The 13,881-nt window shown below is 41.5% G+C and overlaps 1 long non-coding RNA gene across 2 annotated transcripts in view; it reads right to left on the bottom strand.

The window, feature by feature from the left end:
- Nucleotides 1-13,881, bottom strand: part of LOC109286211 (uncharacterized) — a 357,845-nt gene that overhangs the window by 184,999 nt on the left and 158,965 nt on the right. Inside the window, exon 4 of one of the 2 annotated variants that reach the window (XR_009456024.1) lies at nucleotides 11,327-12,794. The exons of the other annotated variant lie outside the window; for it this stretch is intronic. This is a non-coding gene — a long non-coding RNA (uncharacterized LOC109286211). Of the gene's footprint in view, nucleotides 1-11,326; nucleotides 12,795-13,881 lie in introns of those variants that run through there. 2 annotated transcript variants of the gene reach the window in all.

Genomic DNA, 13,881 nt, shown 5'->3' with positions numbered 1-13,881 from the left:
TGTCTAATGCAAACCTCGCCGAAGTCACAGGATATGCTCTCCAGAATGGCGGTGGGCGTGGATCACAGGAGATGACATATAAAGCTTAAAGGAAAGATGAGTCTAATTCTAGCCAGGGCGAGTTTGCAGTTCTTGCTTACATAACACAAAGCCTAGAGACAGCACTGCAAGAAAAGATCAGCCTGTGTTTCTCTCTCTTTCTCCGAGTGTTGAAGCCAAAGTAATAACTGGGGGGATGTATTCACAATAGGGAGGGGGATTTTAGCATTTCAACACACACTTTTTGCCTTAGCCAAAAGAAACATATCTGAAAAGCTGTTTAAAAATCCACAAGTATGATGGAAAGAATCTGTCTCTTTTCTGGTTGCTATTCTGCACTACTCAGTCTATCACTTATTCTCATGAGTATGATGGAAACACATTACAGTATTTTTGGAACTGATTTTTGGTATTTGGGGCATTTTTGGAAACATGGGTGCTTCATGCAAATTGGCATTTGCAGATCTCAAGGTATATTCTGATGGGGGATATTGGGCATTAGCAATATAAACCAACTCCCAAATTTGGGATAGGCATTAGCAATATAAACCAACTCTGTGCCATTTGTCTTTACCATGCCTACCATATTTGAGAATCACTGTAAAAGCCACTCAGAAACCTTGGAAGTACAGCTTCAAGGATTCTTTTAATTTAAAACACAACCTAGGCAGATGTTAATAGTGAAAAAGGCTAACACATAACATTGTCTTTGATATTTCTCCAAGTAAATGTAGTAAAAGGTAAGTATGTCACCTCAAATCTGTTGTTTATACTCAAGAGAGGACCCAGGGCAGCTTTTATACATCTGATCATTGCTCACACCAAATGCTATCAAAGGATTGCCCCATCTAATATCAACAAACAATTCTGCAAAGCAGTCAGATCATCTATCATAACAGAATGGAAGAAATCCTCCAGAGATAAAGAAATACAAGAGTGCATAAAACAACTGTGTATTATTAGCCTGCTGCCAATTAAATATGCCTTTGTTTATCTGACATAGCCCAAAAACGTAGAATAACCAGTTCAAGATTTTTTTTCCACATAAGCTGTGTAGAGATGATACTGTACATCATTCCTTATTTGGAGGGACACATTCAAATCTCTGGTTCCTAAAGACCAGGAACAGTTTCATTCACTCATGAAGAAGGACGATATAGCTATTTAATCTATATAACTTCTAAACATTCCTACAGGAGAGAGATTTCCCACGTAGAGCAGAACTGGTATTTACTCGCACAAGCTTATTCCTGTTAATTTATGGAAAACAAATATCAAGGCATATTAGATGGGCCAAAGGCTGTAAGCCAAATCAGATAAGAGCTTTGGATTCAAACACAAGCTGGCAGTTTGGCGTTTGGATGAGTAGGCAAACATATGCAGCAAATAGTTTGCTTTAGAGCCCACTGAAGACGTACGGAGCTGGATTTGGAAATGTGGCCAGAGTTGCCCCAAATCTACTCCCATGGGGATGGACACCACCTGTTTATTTTCTGATAGACCAAAGGCCAGCTTAGACTCTCAGATTTGCCCAATTTGGAGGTCATCACCTCAGTATTTTCTTTGCCCTGTAAATGCACATTTCCTATTGCCAAAGACTCCAGATCCTGAACCATAGAAATCAATGGAAGTCTTGCCATGGCTTCAGTGAGCATAGCATCCTGTTAGTAGACCTTTTCTTAAAGTCTGTGAAAACCAGTTTAAGGCAGTGGGAATACTTTGTGTGCCAGCACCCCCAATGGGCTCTTTATTTTGGCATAGATTGATAAAAGGAGATTTGCAGTTGTTTGGACTCTGATATCCTTGTTCAAATGGCACCTTGCCCTTGTACACAGACCCAACATAGGAAGTTGGACTGCTTGTGGCACAGGCACTAGACAGTTTGAGTAAAAGAGTCAAAATCCAGTCCTTTGAGAACACCACAGACTATGCATCTTGTCAGGCATTTTGCTATGCCAGATCAAATCATATATAGATTTAATATTTTTTTGCTCACTCCTCTTCTTTTATAGTACATCAATTCTTGTAATAGTATGTAAAACCTAATCATTATACAGATGAGTCCCTAGTTATCAGGCCATTTGAAGACATGCTGCCTAAATGAATCTCATTTATAAAGTCTTCTGTTACTCTTTCAGTGCCAAGATTCATGACTGACTGGACTAAATATGCAACATTCATAGTTAGCAGAAGTCAACGTACCAAAACTATTCTTAGATAAATTGAAGAGCTGGTACCTGTACATTATTTCCGTGATGCAGATCATGAAGGAGACCATTACGATTTGTGCTGCTATTATCTGCTACACTGCTATAAACTTAAATTCCAGAATCACTTGCTATGCCAGACCCCTTTAGGAAAGCAATATGACAATGGCAGAAAGTCATCTTGTCTCATCATGGCCCCTGTGGATAAAGCCATTCAATGGTGCTGCAATATTGAATACCAGTCAATGAGGAACTCGGCTACCAAGAATGCATTCAACCAGTGTTAACCTGTCTGTGAACAGATTGCAATGTTCTCAGCTGTAGTCATAATTCAAAATGATTCACCACCTTCTTGGCTGAATAAATCTTGGCCTGCAGATGGCTCTCAAATTACTAATATCCTCAGACTTGCAGTTTTAAATCTGAGGATTTATAAGATACATAGGTCACAAGATTCTTTCTCTGTGAACTCCCGCATTCGCTTCCACATCGAACAAGCACAAAGGGGAAGAAAAAAATCCATCAAATTTAAAACTTCATTCTTTGTTCGCAGGCCTTCCGTTACATGTCTGCACCTGGCTTGCAGCTGCAAAGAGGCAGCGTGGGAAATCCAGCTGGTACTAAAGCCTATAAGGGTTAGTATTGTCATCTCACACCAACCCAAACCCATTCTGCATCTTGCTTGCAAAGTCTGCCCCTTGATCACTGCATACAGAGAATATTTTGCTCTTGGTTTCAGAGGGAGTAGGAACACACACACACATTGTGCACTAACATTTGACCACTTACCTTATTTAGCAAGTGATCTTGCTCCTTTTCTTGTCTAACTACAACATTGTATTCTTTAATGCACCATTTCACTTACAAGAAGGCATGCTGAAGGGGAGACCTCATAGCCTCACTTTTTAATACAGTTTTTTTTTAAAGGGGAAGGTTTATATTAACTACAGCTTAATCCCATGATTATCACCTCACCTGGTACAGCCATGCATGGCCTCTTTTGAATTTACCACCAAGACAAACCACATTTCAAATTTCCAGGGAAGGCTTCTCAGACCTCTTACTTGAATGCATTTTTATCACTGCATTTAGCGATAAATGCTAGTAAATTGTACCAATACTTACAAAGTCATCCTGCCTCTTCCCCCCACTTCTGTGCACAGCTCTGATAAATACTTGTAATATCAAGATTTAATTTCAAGCCACTCCTCCCCTAACAAAACCGTTAATGTCATATCTGCCCCTTGGGGAGAAGGTTTCCACAGCCGTATTATCTCTCCCTTTTCTGAAGTAAAAAGGCTGTTCACTGATTGATAGCAGATTCTGTTTAGTATTTTATTATGCATAATGTAGGAAATATTAAATAGATCAATAGGAAAATGAAGCTGTTGCAAGTTGATCTCCACGGAGCCAGAAAAAACGTGGGGGATGGAAATAAGAATTATAGGGGAAAAGAAAATTAAATTTACACATTTGAGATAATAAGGCATATGACTTATCCTCTGTGGGTTTCTAATCTAGCTTTACTTAATTGCTTTCTTTGTAAGACATATTGTTTCATTTTGTCCCAGTGGATCTTTTTTTTGTTGGGGGAGTATAGAGTATAATTACTAGGCTCCTAGCATTATCGCTATTTTTATTATAAAATGTCATGATTTTGAAAAGAAAAATTCCTTGCATTATATGATGTCAATCATCTGTCTTTATGAGCTGGAACAGCATTCATTTTGTTTCAAATGGTTTTTAAAGGGGGAAACCTCCTTTCATGTACAGTCATTTTTAAAGCTATTATTTCAACCTGTTTTGCATAAGAGCAGAGTCACAGTTATGAACATCCATTAGAAAGTAGATTTATGTGCATCAACAATAGCTTTTTGTTTTTAAGTCTGGGCTTGCAGACAAAGTTGTGTCCAGGAAAAAAAAAAGTGGGGTAAATTGTAATATTTCCCTAAACATTAAAACCTATTTCTTCATAATTAAAGTCTACGCTATTAGTATCGCTTCAAATTTGAATAGGAGGTTAGGGTTAGTAAAAGCTTGATCATTCTATCATTAATCTACTTGCCAAAAATAAAAAAGGGAAACAAACACCTGTTGTGAGCTCTGACGCCTTTAACCTTGTAAGCTCACAAAGATGTATTATGTTTATAGAGGACTGTGGCCATAACAGTATTATTCATTAGATTACATACTAGATAATAGATGATGCCAGAGTGAAGGAAAGGCTATTATTTAGCCAAGAGACAGTGCTAACATCCAAACTCAGTGGTTCTGGCTAAACTCCACATCCCTCTATTGTTTAATAAATATTTCTCAGTAGTACTGTTTGTCTTTAGATGCAGTGATCCTGCATTTTATACTGTATATGAAAGTCTTGCTGAAGCCATGAGATTTTTAGCAATAATTAATCAATCAATAGGAGTTCTGCCTTCATAGAGTAACCAAGGTGGAGCCTGAATGCTCATGGTAGAAAAAGTCATAGATTCATAGATTCATAGACTGTAGAGTCGGAAGGGACCACAATGGATCATCGTGTCCGACCCCCTGCCCCTGGCAGAAAAGAGGAACGAGGTCAGACGACCCCAGCCAGGTGACCATCTAGCCTCCTCTTGAAGACCTCCAAGCTAGGTGATAGCACCACCTCTCTTGGAAGCCCATTCCAGATCCTGGCCACCCTTACTGTGAAAATATTTTTCCTAATATCTAACCTAAATCCACTCTCAACTAGTTTACACCTGTTATTCCTAGTCACACCCTGGGGTGCCATAGTAAACAGTGCTTCCCCTATTCCCCGTTGACCTCCCCTAATAAGTTTATAGGCGGCCACAAGATCTCCCCTCAGCCGTCTCTTGTGAAGGCTGAAGAGATTCAGCTCTCTCAACCTCCGCCCCCATAGGGTATATCACGAAGGCCATTAATCATGCAAGTGGCCCTCCTCTGGACCCTCTCAAGATTCCCCGCGTCCCTCTTGAAGTGTGGCGCCCAAAACTGGACACAGTACTCCAACTGTGGTCTGACCAGTGCTGTATAGAGGGGGAGCATCACCTCCTTTGTTCTGTTAGTCATGCACCTGCTAATGCACGACAAGGTGTGATTGGCCTTGTTGATGGCCTCATTACACTGCCAGCTCATGTTCATCTTGGAGTCAATTATGACTCCAAGATCCCTCTCTGCCTCCGAGCTGCTGAGAAGGACACTCCCCAACCTATAGGTGTGCTGGGGGTTCCTCCTTCCCAGGTGGAGTACCTTACATTTATCTTTATTAAATTGCATCCTATTTCTCTCTGCCCATTGATCCAAACTGTCCAGGTCAGCCTGAATCTGCTCCCTACCTTCCAGTGTACTAATTTTGCCCCATAACTTGGGGCAAGTCCCCATGTCAAAACACAATGCAGGAAGATGAAGACCATATGAATCATACGAAGACCAATGCTATAGTCAATATTTTAAGTCTGATTCTAATCTTATTTAAACTATGTAAATGATACAGTCAACAGAACTTCACTGACTGCTAGAGAGGCAAGTATTTCTTGGGCTTTGGACCATCACAGCTACAACATCACTCTTACACTCTTACAACGTCATTCTTACACTTACACTTTATACTTGGCGTAAAGATTTTTACACTGCCATTGACTACTAGGTCATTCTTAACAGAGTACCAAGTTTACTATGTTTTTGCACTAGTTAAAGAGCAAATTATTATGCGGGGGGCAGGGGTGTCTTGCACTTTGAATTCGACGGTTGGGCCTTACTGAAGTCAGTAAGGCACTGGCCACACATTCAATTAAAGCCGTGATAGGAACCAACCACAAAGTTATTAAACATACTTTGGCCAGGTAAAGACGTTACACTTTACTGGTATGAGTCATCAGAAACCAATCTAGATCCATAAAAGAACAGAAGTTCGATACACAAAACTGATCTCTACCCGTAACAGAACAGAAGTTTGGCATACCCAGCCTGAGATTTGCTCCCCGCACCGAAGGGTGAAGGTGTGTTTTGTTCGCTATCGATCTAAAATTTGCTGCTTACAGAAAACAGAGCAACTTAGATTGATTCTTCACAGTAAGGATGACCAAAATCTGGAATGGGCTTGCAAGGGAGGTGGTGCTCTCCCTTACCTTGGGGGTCTTCAAGAGAAGGCTGGATAGGCATCTGGCTGAGGTCATCAGACTCCAGCACTCTTTCCTGCCTAGGCAGGGCATCGGACTCGATGATCTGTTGAGGTTCCTTCCAACCCTAGCATCTATAAATCTATGAAACTATGGTTCTGCCTTGGACTTTCTGAATATCTTTACCTAGCCTGTGTGTAATAACTTTGTGGCTTATTCCTCATTTTATCACACCATTAGTTGATAAAACTTGTGATCAGGTCATGACTTAACATATGATTAACCAATTAATCGCATCTTAGATGTTACGTCTGTCAGAGGCCTAAGATTCTGTCGACTGACTTCAATGACTGTGGATAAGATCCCACATCTGGATTATACTGTACTTCCTAGAATCTACTCACTGCAAGTGCATTGTACTGATGCTCATGATTTGGGAACTGATGAACAGCTGTTCTCTAGATTGAAATTCCTCCCCAAGCCCTGCTGCAGCATCCTAAATCTGACAATTTCAGGCTTAATGCTGCACAGTATTATGGACAACAGCTCCATTTTAACAACAGTATGGAATATTTCAAGTGTCTCAGTGGTACTGACTCCAGCTTGTGTCCCTGAATATTTCTGTGGGTATCTTTTTCCATGTCGTTATATTCCTTCAAAGGCCAGATTTACAAATGCAGTGTAGAATTGAACCACCAGATCAAAGTGAATAATTACCCAATGACTGTTGTCTCTGTTTCAACACATATTCTATAGACCAAATCACTAGTCCATCTAACCTAGTATCTGTCTCTGGATACCAAGTCAGTGACTAGTGATCTGAGGGCTCCATAAAAGATGTTTGAGAGTAAAGTACAAAAGCGCTGCAATAAGCAATGCTGGAATAACATGCAAACACAGAAATCTCCCACCTAATCCCAAAATGACTGCAAGATTTTTACTGGTAAGCTATCATTTGTAAAAATATTATACTGAAATAAAAAAGATTAACAATCTTAGCAATGTAGTCGCCATTGGGCATGGACATTTCAGTGCAAATATCCAGTAGTCACAAGGCAAAATGTGATCTCATGTTTGTCAGTGGTTGACTCTCACATCTTGCATTTCCAGCTCTTCAAGAATCTCAGATTGCATTATCCTTATAACCGCAGAGTAAAAGCATGAAAATGTGGAGTAAACATAAAAAGCTCAAAAAAAAGACGCCAATAAAAATAGCTCTAATGTTTTTTAAAGTATCATAGTTTTAAGCAGTTTCATAACTGTTGGCTTATGATGACTTCTGATTGCTGAGGGTTAGCAGTGCTGTGTTAGCAGTGCTGTGCTCACATTGCTTTCTTTTTCTTTCTTTTTTTTAATATATACATGTTCTCTAATTGAATTTTCATTTTTGGAATCAGGCTTCCAGAGAAAATACACTGTCAAACTCAAAATCCAAATTATCTTCCTGCTTATATTTGTAATATTCACCTAACATGTGCTGTTTCTGCTAACAATCCAGCTAGCAGACTGCTTGGCTAGGCTATTTGCTGATAGGCGACCCAAGCGGAGAACTAAAGGGTGGTCCTGTGACCCAGCAACATTATCAAACAGCAGTGCTCAGCAAGATCTCTCTGTCAAGAGAAACTCTATAGGGACCTGACCCATTGTCCCTGCATATGAAGAATCCCATTGACTTCAGTGGCTTAGATCAAACTCTAAAACTGTGTATGAAAGCAAATTACCCTAAACAAAAACCAAATATAATAAAGCACATAACCATGGGGTTTAACCCTGTCCTTGGCAGCTGAGTGTGAAGTCCTACCTTCCTACAGAATTTCTCCTCCATCTGGCTCCACAGCAGTCTTACTCATGTCCACATGCAAGAGGCAGGCACTGTCTATCCAGTGCGCATAATGCCTACATACTTGTTGCTGTGACTGATCTTCGGTTAGGCCTACCAAACGAGCTTTACACGAGCTAACACGGACAGCTAGCAGCAAGGCTACCATAGCATAGTAGCATAAATGGGGGCATCAGCCCCTAGCACTGACTTAGAGGGGATGCTGGTATGGCCCTTTCCTCCCAGGCACAACCCTGTGCTGCATCCACGCCCAGCAGTGTATCTGGGAAGGGGAGGGGGGTGGAATAATGAATGAATGAAAAATCCATACTAATAATGATAATGGCCAGAGAAAGTTGCTCCTCAAAATAAGGCCTTCAAAAATTTTGCTTTTCCAAGTCAGTCACCATCAAGCTGCAAGGACACTGCTTGAACAAAGAAGAATATTCTTGTAAGCTAGTCTAGTTGGGTTTGGACAGCATTTTGCTGGTGGGTTTTTAAGTGCAATTTAAGTCATTGTGAATATAAAGTAGGCAGCACACTAGCCTCCACTTCACTTATAATCAGTCCCACACCAGGGTGTTAGAAAGCTCTCTGGGTCATTAGACTAAGCTCCTGCTCACTCCTGGTCATGAAAGATGATGCCATCTACTCTCCTGAACATCATTTCTTCAAATCAAAGAGGGAAGCGCATCATTTTTCTGGCTATTAGTACTTTAAAATGACACAGTCCTGATCTGCTACCATTGGAAAGGAGAGTGAGACAACTGTCCAGTCCAAGGAATGGTAGAAAGAAAAGGGAGATGAGAGGTTGCAGGGTACATATTTATAGTCACCTAACAACCAACTGACAAATAAAAGAGGTCTCACAAGTCTTGGACTTGTGGTGGAAGAGGACTATGAATCTGCTTCCGATTTTTTTGGGGGGGACAGATTCCCAGGTGGTGTATACTTGGGTACCCCTACAGAAGTCAATAGGATGGTGCTGATTTATGCCAGCAGAAGACTTGGGTTTGTATATTTTGGCAGTATGTGCAGACTCCCAGGCATTTTAGCTTTTGTGCGAATTCAGAGTCCCATGCCCACCTTGGGGTATAAGCCTAGACAAACCCAGGTGTGCTGGTTTAGTAGTCTGATCCTGAGAGGTCTTGACACTTGTAAGACATGTCTACCTGGCGCTGTCGACTTGCAGGCCGTGTCTGCCCTTCACTCTTGACAGCACTGTCGACCAACATGCAGTAACATTAAACTAGTAGCAGCGCAGAACTCAGCATGGGTTAAATAATTACCTTCTTCTCAGTCAGGTTATCCAGCTCTGTGTAGCCACAGCTAAGTCGCGATCGGTCCCCGAGCTCACTACCTTAGTGCTGGCTCCAATATGTTTGCTCTACACTGCAGACACCCCTGTGACTGTGGCACTGCCATTCTAGTAGTTTAATTGACTTCACTGGGACTTGTGAGTGATTGGCACTTCTCCAACTCAGGGCCTGGGTTTGACAAAACCCTGCTGAGGGATTCCACCGTACCGCCCACAGATGCATGGGCGTTGATTAATGTTTGTGGAGCAGCCTTCAGTCTTCACATCAAAGGTGCTGTCTTAGTGCAAGCTATTATAACTGTGAGACAAAGCCATCGCCAGAAGTTTGTGGGTTGGCTTTGCAGCCCCACTTTTCATTTCTTTCTCCTAGCAGTAGCCCACGTGTGTCTCTCTCTGAAGTGCTGTCTATTCCTTGGTTGATTCTTCCTCAGCCCAATAATGAGTTTTCCAGCTATAGCAATGAAGTGCCCTGGCCCCTTTGGTAGCAACGCTGTTGCTAATGTAATTAGTCTGATATTGTCACAGCAATAGGAAAGTGACTTTTCAAGTACAAATAGTCTAATGAGCTAGTCTGATCGCATCTCCTTTCCTTTGGCTGCCTGAACACTGAACTTCTGACTTTTGATCTTCTATGCATCTTTTAGCTTGGTATATACCAAGAAGCAATTATTTTTTATACTTATCCCAGTTAAAAGACTTTGGAGAGTGTTCTTCCATCACCTATGGTTAGACTGTGATGTTTGCCTGACTTATTATACAAACAGGCAATTTCTTCCATACTGTATGCAATAGTCCAACTGAGAAGTATAAATGCACCAGAATCATGAAAGTAAAAAGTTACTGAGTTCCCACAGCAAATGATTTTGGCCTAGTGTTTGCTGTTAACTGCTAATATGTTAATGTAGTTTTAAGCACTGTGTTACAATTCATGACTAGGGCAGTATGGACATAGGGTCAGTGATATTGCCACTACAGGTGAATCACACACTCTGCCTCAACCTTGCTGGAAAGACCCTCAAAAATTAAATGAATCTTTGCTCCCTGCTGAATTATGAGGTTCATTTTTTGTAACAGATCCCTCTGCAGAAAGGCCAGGATTGAGAGCACCTGTTCGTTTTACAGAAACTACCTAACAGTGTTGAGTTGCCAACAAGTAATGCTTATTAGTAGCCTGGGTTGGATTTGAAAAGGGACAGGGAGGATGGGTTTGTAGCTTAGCTACTCCACATGGACTCAGGCAATCTGAGTGCAATTCCTAACGATTCCCCAGATTTCCAGAGTGACCTTGGGCAAGTCTCTGGAAGAAAATCTCTCAGGTTCGGGCAGTGAGGTGAATGGGAAACAGAGCTTCTCTGTCCAAAGTTTGAATTGAATCAACATACGGAATGATCGAATGCTTTCAAGGTAGCATTTTCTGCTGGAAAACATGTTCCCTTGGAAAAACTCTGAGTGGTTCTGCTCAGGGTCCCTCTTGCAAAATGAGGATGATGAAGCTTCATTTCTCTCACCCCATACCCCCTTCTCTACTTAGCATGTGGTCTATTCAGGACAACATGGAGCTCTGGTCTTGACTCAGACAAAGTTAGGCAAACTTCAAAAGATGACCGCAGCATCAGCAGCAAGTGACACTTTATGGAAAACCTTGTTCAGATCAGAAAATTGGGTTAAATATCCAGCAAAGGACTCGGACCAAGAAAATAATTATCTTTGCTCTGTAGTGTATTCCAGTTCTAATTACCAAAAATTCCATCAGAAGCACGTGAAAGAAGAATAAAGTTTCACATAAACAAACGTGTGTTTATTAATGCATGTCCAGGAAGAGCTTTATTAAAGGCCAGAAGTTAAATTGCATCCTTATGAGCACTAATGGCTGCAATATATTACAATTTCTGATAATACTGAGACACAGATTGAGACATGGGGTTAAGGTAACCTTCCATTCCTTTTCTTTCACATGAGAGGCCACTGAAAATACTAGAGAATAAAAGACACTGTCGTTAGTTGTCATACTGTGTCTATAATTACTTACTTTGTTCCAGAAGCCATCACCATGATAAATTTGCAGTTTTTCCCATCTGCCAGGACTAGTAATGTGCAATACATTTAACAACTGAATTTGCATATAGAAAGTATCATTGACCTTTGAATTTAAAAGGACAAAGATTTACAAGGACACCCTTTTGAAACAGACTGCTTGGTTTAGGGAAAGCAGGACGATGGTGCAAGGCAGGGGGGCTCACAATACTTCTCTCACGAGTGAAGAAAAGGTTGCAACTTCCATTGGAAAGGTATTTGAAGCCCTTACAAAATAGTTTCCTCCTTGTTAGCGCCCAGACTGAATGACAAAAGAAACATCTGCACAGTTACTGGGTGAATCCCAAAGATAAGATATGCAAAGTGCTCAGAATTAGCCAAATTGGCAAATTAAAGTCAGCGGGAAGTTTGCCAGAGGCTTCAATGGAAGCAGTCAGTCCAATGCTTAGTGCTTCTGAAAAGCCCATCCTAAATCTTCTCTTCAATCCTGCAGGGTCAGAGCCTACACTGAACAATGCAGTAGCCACTGAAGGTGCCTACACCGAACAACGCAGTAAATGAACTAGCTCACTCATCCCTGTGCTCTACGGGGGCACAGAGCTCTGCCACGCAGGTGTATCTTAAAGGAGACAGCATGGAGCTCCAAGTCATGGGTTTGGGAGGAGCAGATTTTTGATTTCCCAGACCTAGGCGGCTGCAGAGACAGGAGCAGCTGCTGGCATAATTGAGACAGCTCTAGTACCTAGGCCCATGGGTAGCTCTGAGCTAGGAGTTACCTCACTGCACTCCATATCAAGTCACAGCCCTGGTGCACTATAAATGCAAAACCAAACCCTCCTTCTGCTACTTACTGGAAATATTCCATGAACAAAATGAGCAGAACGCTGCATAAAGAGTACCATGAAGCCACATGTGCAGGAGCACAACGGAGAAATGGAACTACAAAAATACAATAAGCCTCCATATTTTGACAAAACTACCTGTGCAAGCTGAGCCAAACATGCCTCACCAGAAGCATTTACTGTCTAACACAATAGAAAACTCCTTGGTCTGAATTTTGCTCTCCGCTGCATTCAGACAGTCCCTCTGGCTTCTTGTGCGGATCATCAGAGAGGCATGTCCCGGATGTACGGCAAGTAAACAGCAGAGTAAGGAGTGGATGTCTGGAGCTCCTGCTCCCCGTCCCGTGTCCTGACTCCATTGGTTCTCTTTGCTGGGTTCTTCACTACCCATCCATCCATACAAGGGAGCATGATTGATAACTAAAGAGAAGGACTAGTACCAATTAATATACAGGGACTAAATTATGAGTTCATACCTCAATAATGCAAACAGAGAAAGCAAGATACTGAATGTGCTCATTAGAACAGAAGGAAGAAGAAAAGCAAATGCTTGATTTGGGAGGTGAAAATTTGCAAATTTGAAAAGGAGTATGTGTATGTGTATGTTCATAACATCCAAGCAGTTCACCACCTTTTGATGTCTTTATCCACACAATGCCCCTGTGAGGTAGTGCAGTTATCCGGTATTACAGAAAGGGAACAGAAGCACAGTGAGCCAGATTTCAAAGGGAGGAAGGTATTTCAAAATGCAGAGAAACTTTTAGCAGGGTTTCCAAAAGCATCCAGGTTATCGTTGTGCAAATAGCCAACACGCTGTTTGCTGGCTGAACCAAAACATTTAAAAAATCCAGTTGGAGCTGGCCCAAAAGGGAAAGTTGAAAACCCCCTGGAACCAATATATTCATTTTGTTTGTTTTCATGCTTTTGAGCTTTAATTTTGGCAATTTTCAAAACATAAACATCATTTCAAAATGAAAAACCGAAAAGCTTCTTGAAAATATCAAAGCGAACTCTTTTGACTTCTCTCAAATCACATTCCTTTCTGCTCTGGCCTGAGTTTGCAAACAGGTTGGGTTGCCCAGGAGTGGTGGGGTTTGTTTGGGGGTTTTGTTGGTGAATGAATTAGGTACAAAAATGTCACACCATTCTAGTTTCAATGCCGAACTGTGCTGTTATGACTCCTAACAGGCTCCTGTCTGCTTCTGTAAGCACCTAATACCTTTGACAACATGTCTCAGAGAGATTCAGGCTGTAGCTGAGCAGGGAATTGAGCCCAGGTCTCCCAAGCTACAGACAAGTCCTCAGATCTCTTGTCATCCTTCCCTTCTGAGTGAGTTACAGTGGACAGCATAGACTGAAGTCCTGTGAGATGCTGAACCAAGCTACAACTAATTCAGCTCAGGGGACTGGGGCTCAAGGGCTAATAAGCCTTCCCTTTCATTACCAACCACAGCATATGCTCAAAAGGGCCTGGGGCATGACCGTGCTTCAGGGATATACAGGAGTG

Source organism: Alligator mississippiensis, chromosome 12, assembly GCF_030867095.1.
Source record: "Alligator mississippiensis isolate rAllMis1 chromosome 12, rAllMis1, whole genome shotgun sequence".
Classification (NCBI taxonomy): Eukaryota; Metazoa; Chordata; order Crocodylia; family Alligatoridae; genus Alligator; species Alligator mississippiensis.
Note: the sequence above shows the minus strand (reverse complement) of the source record. Positions and strands in the feature narration are given on the sequence as shown.